At 43.9% G+C, this 15603-nt stretch overlaps 1 protein-coding gene across 1 annotated transcript in view; it reads right to left on the bottom strand.

Moving 5' to 3' along the window:
- The window catches only part of HSD17B2 (hydroxysteroid 17-beta dehydrogenase 2), a 93471-nt gene that overhangs the window by 57440 nt on the left and 20428 nt on the right, over positions 1 to 15603 (bottom strand).

The following is a 15603-nucleotide window of genomic DNA, read 5'->3' as shown; positions in this document are numbered from 1 at the left end:
GAGAGGATGAGATGGCTGGATGGCATCACCGACTTGATGCACATGAGTTTGGGTGAACTCCAGGAGTTGGTGATGGACAGGGAGGCCTGGCGTTCTGCAATTCATGGGGTCCCAAAGAGTGAGACTGAGTGACTGAACTGAACTGAATGTTTCATAATCTAATAAGGAAGTAGGATGTGTGTTTTTAATAAAGGAGATAGAAAAAATAAAATTACATTTTATAAAGGGAAAAGAAAGTAGGTCTGACTTACATGTGGCTGTTACAAAAAGTGATTAGAAGTTTTGTGGAAAGTGACCCTGAAAAAAAGTTTGTGCGTGGTTAGGAATGACTAGTCAAGATTAAAATACATTTAATTAAGTTTACGTAAATGAGTTTAAAGTAAGTTGGTGCAAAAACTTAAATTTGGCCTTTCTCTCTATTAAGAGGACATGCTTTCTTCAGGTGTTGAACTGCTTTTAATTATAGATTTAAGTTTCTTTACCCCTTAATTGATCTGTTCTATATTTACCTTTGAAATCTTCTGTTAACTTTGGCTAAGTGAATAACTATTATTTCACAGTAAATTATATGATCCTACCTGACTGAGTGTTATAAACCCTTTTGATATTTATTGACAAAACTTCCTAAATAACTTGACTTCTAGCTAACTTTGGGGTGCTTCAGAGGGCCCCTGAGACATCCCAAAGACCTATTAAGCTACCTGGGTTCATTAGACCTGTTAAATGACATGAGAAGTGCTGTTGAAGGGGTGATAAATCTTTTCAGGTTATACTGTATGGTTGATGTTACTAATATAGATACCCTAAAATTATGTTAAATTCATATAGATCTGATATTCCCTGATAAAATATGGTCAATTAGAATTCTAGTTATCATATTAAAGTGTTATATATCACAACAATGATCAGGTTTCTTTGTTAATTGCAATAGAATCAGATTTTAAACATGCCAAATTAAAGTGTTATATATCACAACAATGATCAGGTTTCTTTGTTAATTGCAATAGAATCAGATTTTAAACATGCCTTCTATGGTTTTACTCTCATGCCTTTAGAAGAATCCTGGGAGCTCTTCAAGATTTATGGAAAAGATTTTCTAAGATTAAACAGATAAACAAACTTTGTTATAAACAGTAAGCTGGTACTGAACTAAAATTTGGTTTTCTCTCTGTCTAGAGAACAAAGTCTTCTTAGAATGCAGCTTTTGATAACAGATTATGAATTTCTTTGTCTTTAAGTGATTTATATTTGTTTTTAAAATCTTTTTGGTAAAGTAAATAAACATTATTTAAGAGTATGATACATGTAGACAAAGCTCATTCTGCTTCTACAAAAAAAAAATAACCCCTCACAGTAAGACTTTTGCTATCCTGATGTCCTTAAAACATGGCAATAGTCTGCTCCTAAATCAGGAAATTAAAAATGGATAAACAACAGCTGAAAATCAAAGAGCCAAGCTGCTTGGCTTTCCCCAGCTCCCTAACGGACCTCATTTTTATTTGATGGGTTAAAGCCTTACCTGGCTACAGCGTTAATGCCCTCACAATGAGTTCTCCAAAAAGAAAAAAATTATGTTTCACTGATTATTAAGTTCTAGTTTTGTTAATTAAGGCCTGTGCCTACTAAGACTCACTTCTGAGATAGTTTCTTGTTATGTTATATGGCTAAAAGTTTTAATTGTTATTAAAAAGGACCCTCTAAGATTGTTTTTAAAGCTTCTCTCAGTAACCAATCTTTGGATAAAGGTCAGATGCTCCATGATGTACAACCAGGAGATTAACACTTGGCTATAATCATTTAACTGAGTCAGATGACCTGGGGTATACCAGGCTATACCCAATGAAAGTTCTTGACTTAAATTCTTGCTGGTGACCTTACTAATAATGGCTAGCTATATTATTTTCTATGTAGCTTGTTTCAGAAGATGATTGCTTACATAACCAAATGTGTGACTGAGCCTGTGGTAAAATGCTGATATGCAATTCCATATGAGATCAATAATTGTAATAATGTAACTCTAGATACGGGAAGAAGTGATGAGGAAATATTTTCCTGGACCAAGGGGCTGGTAAGACAGGTGTGGTCCAGAGACTTTTGCTACTTACAAGGCCTGGCCTAGTGACAACACATGGAGTGGCCTGTCAATGGATCTTTGTTAGACCTGGGAGTGAGCCTTCCCAGCACCGTGGGACACAATGACCATGAAATGCCCCCAAAACATGGTCAAATATGTGGCTATGAAGGGGCCCTGCTGACTGAAAGTTGGCCCTTGCCAGCTGCCTCTACAAAGATTAAATCATGACCACTGAAAGATGCTGATCTTCAACGCCTTCTTGAAAGGATTTCAGGGTGGCGACAAAAAATAAGGCACTCTGTGCTCTGGGAAAAACCCGGAAAAACAGGCCTTCAGATAGTCAGATGTTTTCAGGTAAAGATTTTTGTGAGTCCAAATCCGTGTATCTTCTTGTACGTAGAGAAACACTAATGTCACAAATCAATATCTGGACCTGGTTCTCCTGGCTAGCCACCTAGCAGCTTTCCTGCTTCTATTAATCTTTGGGCCAAATATCTTTACCTTTCTTGTTAAGTTTCCTTCTCCAAGTAGTAGTACAACAAAAACATCCCCCGGGCAACACCCAGACGATGCTGAAACAAGCTGCCTTATCATTCTGTGGACTCTCCTCTCCCTCCGTAAATGCACCCCGAGGTCCTGAGGCTATTTTCCCTTTGAGATCTTATACGGGAGACCACCCCCAGTGATAGAAAAGCTCAAGGGAGACCACCAACAACTAGCTGAACTGCAGATGTCCCAATACCTCCAGGCCCTGGGAAAAGTCTTCTGCCATATTGCCTAAGAAACTTTAGAAAGAACACCCATTCCTTTGAACAACTGGGTTCACCCCTATCAGCCAGGAGATGAGATATGGGTTAAAGACTGAAAACATGAACCGCTTCAGCCAGTTTGGACAGGCCCTCACAAGCTCGTCCTGGCAACCCGTACTGCTGTTAAAGTCAGTTAAAAGTTTAACAGTTTAAAGCTGTTAAAGTTAAAGATGACACCACAGGTGTCATCTCTTGGATCCACCACACCAGAGTCAAGAAGGCAGCAGCTTCCTGTGATGAGGACACCTGGAAAGCAGTTTGGGACCCCAAAAACCTCCTGAATGTCCAGTTCCAAAGACAAAGGCCCTCGCCCAGGAAGGACGCTGAGCCCTGCTCTAGTCACTCTGGAAGCTGAGTAGACAGCACACAGCAGAAGCTTGAGGATTCTTCAGCCTTGCTCCAGCCACACTCTGGCAGCTGGCTGCTCAATGCACAGTGGAAGCTTGAGGATCCAGCTATCAAAATATCAATGGATTTTCATTGTCAACCCTGGCTGAGATGATTTTACCGAATAGGAGGGGGCTAGACCTACTGACAGCTAAAAAGGGAGGACTCTGCCTCTTCTTGAATGAAAAATGCTGCTTTTATGTAAACCAATCAGGAATAGTCAGGGACATGGCCCAACAGCTAAGGGAACGAATCATGAAAAGGAGAGAGGAACTAGCAAATTCCTGGGGTAATTGGAACAGTGTCTGGAGCTGGGCATCATGGCTTCTGCCTTTAACCAGTCCTCTCTTCATGTTCTTTGCACCCCTCTTGTTTGGCCCTTGTTTTCTCGATGCTATTACCCAATTCATAACCTCTCAGATCGAATCCATAAAGTTACCAATGGTAATAGCTCAATATAGCCCCCTAAACAATGGGGAGCTCTGAATGTCCTACCAAAACATGAGATGATGCTTTCTACAATGAGTAATAGAAGCATCAAACGGAGGAATGAAGAGGAAAAGTTAAAATTTTACATAACTTCCTGCTCCTTCTGCCTCTGTAACTCAGCTTGCTCCTTGCAAAGTCTGGATCATGTAGGTCACACATAGTCTCAGAAAGTGGGGACTGACAATACAAGGAACTGGAGCTTATCTCATTCACCCTTGTCCTGCTCTTTGCAATCGCCAAGCCCCTACAAACCTGCTTAATCATGCCTGTCCATGTACAAAAACTGTAATCCCTTTGTTCAGGGCTCAGAGTTTAGAGTGTTAACTCCTCTGGGCCCGCCAGCGTAATAAGCCTGAGTTCTGCAACTCTCTGAGTGTGGTGCTTGGTTTCTTGAGTACTGGTTTCTGCAATATTCTTGCCTGGAGAATTCCATGGACAGAGATGCCTGGTGGGCTACTGTCTATGGGGTTGCAAAGAGTTGGACCTAAACAACATCAGTGACCCTGCTGAAAAGGCATCAGGAGGAATAAGCTGATTTCATGCTTCTCTCTTCCTACAACCTCTGACCTTTGCTCTCTGCTGATGGAGGTCAGTCTTGGGATAGAAAGCAGAGTGGGGAAGATGCATGGAGAAGGGTGGGTCCATGTGGATTTGTCCATGGCTAGCACATCTGCTCAAACATCCATCCCCACTTCCTCTGATAGGACATTGCTTTGGTTTGAGGGAATCTTATGAGTTGCATCGTGTCTCCCGAAAAGATATATGAAAATTCCAACCTCTAGGACCTCAAAATGTGAACTTTATTTGGGAACGGACTTGTTGCAGGTGAAATTAGTTAAGGTGAGGTCATACGCAGCAGAAAAGAAAGAAGAAAGTGAAGTCGTTCAGTCGTATCTGACTCTTTGCCTACCAGGCTACCTAGACTGTAGCCTACCAGGCTCCTCTGTCCATGGGATTTCCCAGGCAAGAATAATGGAGTGGGTTGCCATTTCCTTCTCCAGGGGATCTTCCCGACCCAGGGATCGAACCCAGGTCTCCTGCATTGCAGGCAGACCCTTTACCCTCTGAGCCACCAGGGAAGCCATATGCAGTAGGGAGGGCACATATTCCAATATGACTGGTGTCCTTATTAGAAAAGGAAAATTTAGACACACAGGTGGAAGACTGTCATGTGAAGATGGAGGCAGAGATTAGAGTTACGCTGCCACAAGCCAAGTATCACTTGGGACCACTGGAAGAGGCCTCATTCTCTAGAGGCTCCAAAAGGAGTGAGGCCCTACTCACACCTTTATTGTGGAGTTCTGGCATCAGAGCCATAAAACAAATTCAAAATAGAAGGAGGGGAAGGGATAAATCAGGAGCCTGTGATGAACACACACACACACACACACACTATTATGTATAAGACAGATAACAAACAAGGATCTACTGTATAGCATAAGGAACTCTACTCAATATTCTGAGATAAGCTATATGAGAAAAGAATCTTTAAAAAGCATATATGTATATGTATATAACTGAATCACTTTGTTGTATCCCTGAAACTAACACAGCCTTGTAAATCAACTGTACTCCAATAAAAATAAAAATACCAATTATTCTGATGTTTTAAGCCACCCAGAATACGGTTCCTTGTCATAGCAGCTCCAGGACACCACAGAGGGGGCTACCCCTTCCCCACCACATGGCACCGCATGACAGTCCAACCCTGCTGGGGTTGGGGAAAAGGGTATTTGCCCCCTGGGATGTGGATTTTGAGCATGAAAACAGGGAACTAGACAAGTCCTAAATTCAGATCCCTGCTTTGCCACTTGCTGGCCTGATGGGACTGGGATGAGCCAGTTCAAGGGAAATTCATACCCCTAGGGCTTGCCTCCTGGTTAGGATTTTTAAGCCGTTGGGAGACCTCAAAGTGTTGCCTCCTGAGGGAGCTCATGCTATGAACAAGCAGAAACTCACTGACAGCTCTCCTCACAAAGACTGCTTGCTAGAACCATCTTGAAGACTTAGACCTTCCCTTTTCTGGTGAATGAGGAGGAGGAGGACATTACTGCCCACGCTCAGCCCACTGGGTCTAAGACGCAGTCAGAAAATATCATCAACTTCATTATTCACAAAGCCTGGAGAAGGAGGAGCAGAGAAACAGGAAGGCCCAGGCCTAGCTTTCCAGATCTCTGCATTAAGCTGGGAAGCCCACCTGAGTGTGAGTGCACAGTAGAGAGGGGCACAACCTTCCCAGGCCCATGACCCACCAAAGGGGGCACTTGGCATTGGCCATTTTCCTCCCAGGGACCAGCCCCATGGCAATCATCTCAGCAGACTGGCCACAGCGCTGTCGTTAAAACGTGGACACAATACGATTTGTGGTCACACTGCACACAGATCATTGTTGATATGCTTGGCACCAAATAAGGCCTTGAGGGTGCAGTGTTGATTCCTGTCCTCGGTAATGGTAAGCTCTGATAGAGACCTACTCCAGCTGCCAAGGGCAAGGGAAGGTACGCCTGGGATCTGGGAGAGCTGACCCAACACTCAAGGACAGTCTGCCAATTTTGTAGATAAATTAAGGCTCTGCGGTGTTAATCACCCAGAGGTGGGAGGCCAGAATTTGCTGGCTCCAAAGTTCATGCTCTTTCTGCTGTGCCAGGTCACCTCCCACTCACATGTCCAGCAGTCCTGGCTTATTCGTGAATTTAAACCTTCATGCATTCATTCATGCATGCACTTCTTCAATGCATGTTTATTGAGTAGTTACTGTGTCCCAGCAGCTGTGTTAGATACGAGTAAAGCAGAACTGAGTGAGATAGTCAAGGTAATCCAGTGGGGAGAGGGGAGCGCAGATACTTAACAGATAAATAAATGCGTATTTAATTTCTATGTGAGAAAAGTACTATATCAAAGTAAGATATGGAGATTGAGAATAACAGCTGGAGACCTAAAGTCCCAACACTAGGGAACGCTCACTCAATGAGGTAATATTTAAGCCACTAGTGTTTCAACTGGTCAGTGATTTTGTTCCCACGGGACATTGTCTGAAGACAATTTTGGTGATCACAATAAGAAATGGCTGCTGCTGCTGCTGCTGCTAAGTCACTTCAGTCGTGTCCCACTCTGTGCGACCCCATAGACAGCAGCCCTCCAGGCTCCCCCGTCCCTGGGATTCTCCAGGCAAGAACACTGGAGTGGGTTGCCATTTCCTTCTCCAATGCATGAAAGTGGAAAGTGAAAGTGAAGTCACTCAGTCGTGTCTGACTCTTCTCGACCCCGTGGACTGCAGCACACCAGGCTCCTTTGTCCATGGGATTTTCCAGGCAAAAGTACTGGAGTGGGGTGCCATTGCCTTCTCCAAAGAAATGGCAGTAGGGTGCTATTAGCATCTAATGAGTAGAGGCCATGAATGCTTCTAAACATCCTACAATGCGCAGGACAGCCCCCAAAACAAAGAATTTTCTGGCCCAGAGTGTTAATGGCACAAGACTGAGCAACCCTGATTTAGACAAAGATATGAAGGTGACCTTTGCTGACAAAGTAGTCAAAGCTATGGTTTTTCCAGTAGTCATATGCAGAGGTGAGAACTGGATCATGAAGAACGCTGAGCATCGAAAAACTGATGCTTTTGAACTGTGGTGCTGGAGAAGACTCTGGAGGGTCCCTTGGACTGCAAGGAGATCAAACCAATCAATCCTAAAGGAAATCAACCCTGAATATTCACTGGAAGGACTGATGCTGAAGTTCTCATACTTTCGCCAACTGATGCAAAGAGCCAACTCACTGGAAAAGATCCTGATGATAGAAAAGATTGAAGGCAAAAGGAGAAGAGGGCGGTGGAGGATGAGGTGGTTAGATAGCATCACCAACTTAACAGACATGCATTTGAGCAAATTGGGAGATGGTAAAGGATAGAGGATCCTGGCGTGCTGCAGTCCATAGGGTCACTAGGAGTCAGACATAAATTAGCGACTGAACAACAACATGAAGATGAAGAAGATACTAGCCCTATTTGCCTGCCCCAAGCATTCCAGATGAAAGGGAAAGCATGTGCAAAGGCTACAACGTCAGGAAAAGCTTTGTGTCTCAAGCTAAGGAATAGGGGAGAAAGTTACAGAATGAGAGGGACCAGATTGTACAGGGCCCTGGTCTTGGGCAGAAGTTTGGCTTTTTTTTCTTTGCCATGGAAAGCCTTTAAAGGGTCTTAAACCGGAGAGGGGCGCTCTGGCTACTCTGCAGAGGAGTGGCAGTGAGGGAAGAGTAGAATCCCGGAGACTGGGATAGAACTGCCCAAGAAGAGATGATAGCCTTGACTAAGCCCAGGGGTGGTACACGAGAGAAATGGGGGTATCAGTGACAGCTACAGCACTGACGATGAACTGGATCTGGGGAGGAAGAGGAGGAGAAACAGGGATTCTGGTCTCCAGGGTGCTGGGTCATGTGGACCTCCAGATGGGGAAGACTGAGCCAGGGCTAGGTGGGAGGGGTCCCAGATCAAGAGCTTGCCTTCAGACACGGCAGGTCTGAGACACCCAGTGGACATGGGTAGGTAAGGTGTTGGAAAGAGGAGTTACTCATAAGAGGCCTTGCAACTGTGCTTGCGGATCTGCCCCCAAGCAGGGGACCTTCTCTGTGTTCATGGCAGCCCACAGCTGGCTGAGAAGCCTCACCTCTGTGTGTTACCAAAAGAACTCTCTGTTTTGTGTCTATTTAAAATCCTGCCTCTGCTGCTGCTTCGGTGGTCGGCTGAGTTCCATCTGTCAAAACAAAGAACGGTCAACATCTGGGATGTTCTCGTGCCATCTTCAGTTCCAGACCCTTTGTTCTGAGACTCTCTTGTTTACAGCAATGTCAGTCTCCTGCTGAAGCCCGAGGGCTGCTTCATCTCTTCCATCCCATTGGGGATAGAATATTTACAGTCTTCTTTCCGACCTCCTTTTTCCAAACAACTCCCAGCATCCTCTGCCACCGTGTACTCAAAGCAGAGAAAAATACATTGAGACCAGGCCTATTCTTCAAGCTCTAGTTCAATCCTCTATTTCCTTTTTTTCCCTACCTTTTGACTGCCTTCACCCATTTCCCCATTCCCCCACCCTCATCTCTGGTAACCACCAATTTGGCCTCTTTTTCTATGAGTTTGTTTTTGAAGCATGAGTGATCTATAAGACTGTGTTATTTCCTGCTATGCATCATAGCCATTTGGTATTTTATGCATTTCAAAATGATCATCATAATAAGTCTGGTTATAATATGTCAACATAGAAAGATACGACATAGTTATTGACAACACTCCCCACACAGGTACATTTTGTACCCATGACTGGAATTTTGTATCTCTTTAATATCCCTCATCTATTTCTCTCCATACCTACCACCTGTTTGTTCTCTGTATCTATAATCCTATATCTGTTTTATCATGTTTATTTATTTGTCTTGCATTTTAGATGCCACATATAAGTGAAATCATAAGCTGTTTGTCTTTCTCTGTCTGACTTATTTCACTTCATGATACCCTCTGGTATTATGATTCCCTCCTGATACCCTCCATCCCTGTTGTCACAGATGGCAAGATTTCATTCTTTCTTTATGGTTGAGTAATATTCTGGTGATTGCAGCCATGAAATTAAAAGATGCTTGCACCTTGGAAGGAAAGTTAGGACCAACCTAGATAGCATATTAAAAAGCAGAGACATTACTTTGCCAACAAAGGTCCATCTAGTCAAGGCTATGGTTTTTCCAGTGGTCATGTATGGATGTGAGAGTTGGACTGTGGAGAAAGCTGAGTGCCGAAGAATTGATGCTTTTGAACTGTTGTGTTGGAAAAGACTCTTGAGAGTCCCTTGGGCTTCAAGGAGATCCAACCAATCCATTCTAAAGGAGATCAGACCTGGATATTCATTGGAAAAACTGATGCTGAAGCTGAAACTCCAATACTTTGGCCACCTTATGAGAAGAGTTGACTCATTGGAAAAGACTCTGATGCTGGGAGGGATTGGGGGCAAGAGGAGAAGGGGACGACAGAGGATGAGATGGCTGGATGGCATCACTGACTCAATGGACATAAGTTTGAGTAAACTCCAGGAGTTGGTGATGGACAGGGAGGCCTGGTGTGCTGTGATTCATGGGGTCACAAAGAGTTGGACACAACTGAGCGACTGAACTGAACTGAACTGAATATTCCATCATATGTACACGTGTGTGTGTGTGTGTGTGTGTGTGTGTGTGTGTGTGTATCTCCCATCTTCTTTATCCATTTCCTTTTATTCCCTTTTATTATTATCGGACACCCATCGTTGACTTGCTCTGTACCTGGCACTTGGGGATACCATGATCAATGAGAGTGATACGGCCCCTGATAGAGACCCAGGCTTGATTCCTGGATTGGGAAGATCCCCTGGAGAAGGAAATGGCTACTCAGCACAGTATTTTTGCCTGGAGAATTCCATGGACAGGAGAGCCTGACAGACTATATATGGTCCATGGGGTTGCAAAGAGTTGGACACGACTGAGCAACAAACACTCTCACTTTCAATATGGATCTCACACCTTAGGACAGGGTGTCTCAATCTCAGCACTATTGACATTTGACATCAAGTAATTCTTTGTTGTGGGGACCATCCTGTGCGTTGTATGATGTTCGGCAGCTTCCCTGGCTTCTACCTATTAGATGCCAGTAGCTTGTTCCCGTCCCTCAAGTTGTGACTACCCAAAATATCTTCAGTCATTGCTAAAACTTCTCCTGGGAAGCAAAATTTTCCCAGTCAAGAGATATTGTTCTAGAAGGAAGAGGACATTAAACAAACACTCAGCAAGGTAGATAAATGTGATGACAGAAGCATAAACAAGAGAGATTCAATTTATCTCGGCAGGAATGGAGAGATAAGAGTCCAATGTGGAGACCACCTGTTCCAGCCCAGAAAAATAGCTGGTATTCCTTCCAACATGAGGCTTTCTCTGACTGATCAATAGTCTTTTGTCTTCCTAGTTTCCTGCAGTAGCATTCACCTACTCTGTACTAGGCAGCCGGGTACAGTACTGAGCACTGGGCATGCCTTATATCATTGTATTCTCGTAAGTACCCTGTAAGCATAATTGGACCACAAACTGCTAAAGATTCACCACATAAGTAAATTGAAATAGTAAACTGAATGAAAGCTGAGACAGTGACTGATTCTACTTCTTGTTCATCCTCCGGCAACAGCCTCCCACTTCATCAGTTACCACAACCTTTTGGAACTGTCAATGTCTCCTGAGCCTCCAAGAGTGCTCCCCACAATTTTCCCATCACCCAGATTTCTTTGTTTGATCTTACTATTCCCTAGGCCTGATCTCCCATCTTGCTTCTTCCTTGTCCCACCCTTGTTCTCAAAACTTCAAAGTTGCCCAACCGTCTCCTTCATACCCTTTCCTGAAATCATTCTCATCAGTTTCCCCAAAGCATAGAATCCAGAGGTATCCTGTCATCTCATTCAATCTGTCCTCCATGTTTGATGTTATTTAAAACTCTCCTCCTTGGAGCTTTCTTCTTCCTTGGTACCCTGCACCCTTCAGGTCTACCTTCTGCCTCCTATCCTATAGATTTGGGTAGCCTCCACTGTTCCTCCAAGTTCCCAGTTCCTTGTCCTAATCTCTACACTCATTGCTCAGGCATTGTTTTAGCTTTCCAAGCTTTATTTAACCTACCTTTGTGGAATACTAGCTTAACTTGATTTTGCAATCCATCTGGACACTCTACCTGAATACAGCCTTGACACCGCAAATTGAAAGTGTCCTAAAGAAAAGGCTCTATCTTTTCTTCAAAGTCAGCTCTTTCCCTCAGCTTCTCAAAATCTGTTGTTTCTTTTAGTAGGAAGAATCATTCTTGGAGCTTCAGAATGAATTGTCTACATTCATTCTTGTTCATGAAGTCACTCCTTGAACCTGTTGTGGGCACCGTGCTTTACAGACTGTCTGCCCTCATGGAACTCGCAGTCCATCTGGCAAGACAGATGATCAAAAGAAAGTGCAGAGAGCTTTGATGAGGGTTATAGTAGGAGAAGTCTAACGTGTAGTGGGTCTCTCCTCTTTATCAGCTAGACCCAATGAGCTGGAAAGTGCTCTGGTTCTCCCATCATTGTGCCCCTCCAATCAGCTGCTTGCTCTCCAAACTCCTGGCCACTGCCTTGGCCTCCTAAGTGGTCTTATTTCCTCTTATTTCTTTTCACTTCTCTGAATTCTCACATGTTATGTTGTCTTGTAACATCTTCCTTCTTATTGGTCCCCTCACAACACTATAAGTTTATTCAATATAACGTGTGTGTGTGCACGCACGCGCTTGGTCAGTCATAATGTCTGACTCTTTTGTGACCCCATGGACTGTAGCCCACCAGGCTCCTCTGTCCATGGACTTCTCCAGGTAAGAATACTGGAGTGGGTTACCATGCCCTTCTCCAGGGAATCTTTCCAAACCAGGAATCGATCCAGTGTCTCCTTCCCTATGGGCAGATTCTTTACCGTCTGAGCCACCTTGGAAGCCAAAGAGAGAGAACATTGCATTTAAATTCCAGCACTGCCACTTACTTCTTTTACGTTATATGATGTTAATTGTATAATCTCTTGAAAGCCTCAATTTCTACATCTTTGAGTGGGATTAATAATAGGCATTATCTATCAATGTCTCGATTATGATTTTAGAACATGGGTATTGGGCTTGTTGCATATATTCACCCTACTTTTATATATTTAAAGCTTTTCATATATTTAAAAATTATTTATAAGGTATTTGTGAAAATTAAATTAGGAAAATGCTAATCACAGTGCCTGTCACAGTTCCTAACACAAAGATAGCCTCCGGTACAGAGTGGTCCTCAGCAGTGAAGGAAGGGTCACTCTTCATGCCACCAAATCCTTGCTGGGCTGCGATTATCTTATCTCTTTATTGGTTTGTGCTGTGTTCTTCTCCACTGGAACTAAGCCTCATGAGGGCAGAGACCCTGTCTGTCTTCGCTTCCCATTGTATGTCAAGTGTGCTCAGGAGGCAGTTGATGAGTGGTAATTGCAAACATGAACTGTGAAGACACACCATTATGGCTCCCTCATTCTACATAAAGATAATTAACCTCAGACAGGTGAAGCAGCTTGTTCAAGGGCCCAGAGCTAGTGAGTAGTCTAATACCTTCTTTTAGATATTGTGCATCTGAAGAGTACATCTTTGTATATATGTTTGTGTGTGTGTGATGGAATGGGTGTGGGGGACAGGTTGTGGGAAAACAGCCCACCATGGACCCTGTTTGAGTCTGTAGTCACACCTGCCTGGACCTCTATCATACAAGCCACAGTTTGGATACAGCACTCTCCATCCAGAGAGCTGGTTTTCTGAGCCTAATATGAGGTTGGGAACCCTTCTTCTGCACTGCACAGGCTTCCTTCAGTATAGAGGGATATCTATTAGTGTGACACTAGCCCTGTTCTGTCTCCCACTCCTTCCTTCCCCTTGGGAGGTGGAGCAAAGCATCTGGTTGGTGATTTTGACAGAAAGAACTTTGGAGGCTGTTTCAATGGGTGCAAGGTCTCTTCTCTCTCTAGCAGAAGAACCAAAAGGACAGTTCAAAGAAAATGATCAGGACTGAGAAGCAGAGGAGAAAAACCAAGAGGCCAGAGTATCACCTGGAAGCGCTTCTCTCTTTCTCAGCATCTCCCAGCCTGAAAAACCCCTGTGCTATTGGGCTATGATAGCCTAGCTGTCCAACCCAAGCCCTACCTCAGGGGCAAGGCTTGAGTCTTCTCAACCCTGCCTTGACTGAATGCACCATTTGTTGTTATTCAGTCACTAAGTCGTGTCCCACTCTTTGTGACCCCATGAACTACAGCACTCTAGGCTTCCCTGTCCTTCATTATCTCCTCGAGTTTGCTCAAACTCATGTCCATTGAGTTGATAATGCCATCCAACCATCTCATCCTCTGTCACCCCCTTCTTCTCCTTCCCTCAGTCTTTCCCAGCATCAGGGTCTTCTACACAACTAAGATACCTTCTTCAAGACTTATATCAGTAATAAAACTGACATCTTGATTTCCACTTGCCTATCTCTATGAGTTCAGAACTCAGCTGGGAATATTAGAAAGGGGCTTATGAATTGACCCCACCAAACAAAACAACAGCATCCAAGGAAGAACTTTGCGTGTATACTGATTTAATTTTATTTCATTAATTCCAGGTTGGTTTGTATTGCTAATACCAAGATGGCACATGATGTTAAATCTGAGTCAACATCTCAAAGGAATGTCAAGTAATTGGAAAGCGTCCAGAGGAAACTTAATAGAATGGTGAGAGTTCTGGAAACCAGGCCATGGTAGGGAAAGGTAAAATGAATCAGAAGATTTAGTTCAAAGCAGATTTGGCTATGATATGACACAGTCTTCACATTTTTCAAGGGCTACCATGCAAAAGAGTGGTTTAATCAGATTATGTGACTTCCAAAGGCAGAACTAAGTGCACTGATGGATGTTCCAAGGAGGCGTATTTTGGCTCATTATAAAAATTATATATGCAATGACTAGCATTGGATAGAAGTACAGTTACCACCTACAGATGGCCCTTTATGTGTATTATCTCATTTCATCCTGGCAGCAGTCCCAGAGAGATCAGTATATGATTATCTCCATTTAACAGATAAAGAAACTGAGGTTCTGGCAGGTAGATTAATTTGCCCTAGGTCAAAAAACTAATAAGTGGCAAGGCAGGAGTTAGTACATGCATCAGTCATTGTTCTATGTATGTGGTCTTAACCACTACACGCTACTATTCACCCTGAATGACAGTGACCAGACCTGCACTTAGATGTACCTGTGTTGTTTCAAAAGAGGAACAGAGTTTTGGTTTTGTTTCTGTTCTTCTTCTTAATGATGCCCAGGTTTGGTTTGACTTTCTAGGCTACAGGACCTCAGTAAATGTAAGTGTTTATAGAAAATAGGACTCAGGGCTTCCCTGGTGGCTCAGTGGCAAAGAATCCGCCTGGAAATGCAGGAGACACACGTTCAATCCCTGGTCCAGGAAGATCCCACAGGCTGCGGCTTAACTAAGTCTGTGCACCGCAACCACTGAGCCTGTGCTCTAGAGCCCAGGAGCCACAACTACTGAAACCCACATGCTGCAACTATTGAAGCCCACACGCCCCAGAGTCCGTGTCTGTAACAAGAGAAGCCACTAGAGTGAGAACCCCACGCACTGCAACAAGAGTAGCCCCTGCTTGTTGCAGCTAGATAATAGCCCATGGGGCAACGGAGATCCAGCACAGCCAAAAATACAATTAGATAAAATTATTTTTTCAAAACAGGATTCAATGAAACCCAGATCCTTTCCCAGTGTTTCAATTGCCCTATCTAAGCCTTTGACCCATAAAGACGAAATTGGGGTTTCACTCAACCTAAGACCATGCTGGACGCTGACTGTTTCAAATTAAGATCCATCCAGTGCAGTCCCTGAGCCTTGAGTCCTCTGCACACAAAGAGCATTCCACACAGGTCCCTAGCAGCTTCTGTTTTTGCATTTTAGAATTGTTTTTCAGCGGACATGTATCTTTTCAATGTCCTGTTTATGGCATGAAATCCATGGGAGATGGAAAATCTGAGCACAGAGGAAGGAACTCATAAAGCATACCAGTGGGCAAGGGAGTGGAAGTGGGGGTCGGGGAGCACATGCTGTGCATGGTAAATTCTATGTTGAAGAGGAGACGCCCCTCTGTGACAATGGTGGGTGGAATGGATGCAAGCGTCCCTGGATCATCCAAGCCAGACATGTTCCTCCATTCCACTCCATGTCTGCCCCAGACTCCTTCCTGCTTCCTGCTTGTCTAGCCCTGTCTTATCCTCATTGGCACC

Source organism: Bos taurus, chromosome 18, assembly GCF_002263795.3.
Source record: "Bos taurus isolate L1 Dominette 01449 registration number 42190680 breed Hereford chromosome 18, ARS-UCD2.0, whole genome shotgun sequence".
Lineage (NCBI taxonomy): Eukaryota > Metazoa > Chordata > Mammalia > Artiodactyla > Bovidae > Bos > Bos taurus.
This window is presented reverse-complemented; position numbering and strand designations above follow the sequence as displayed.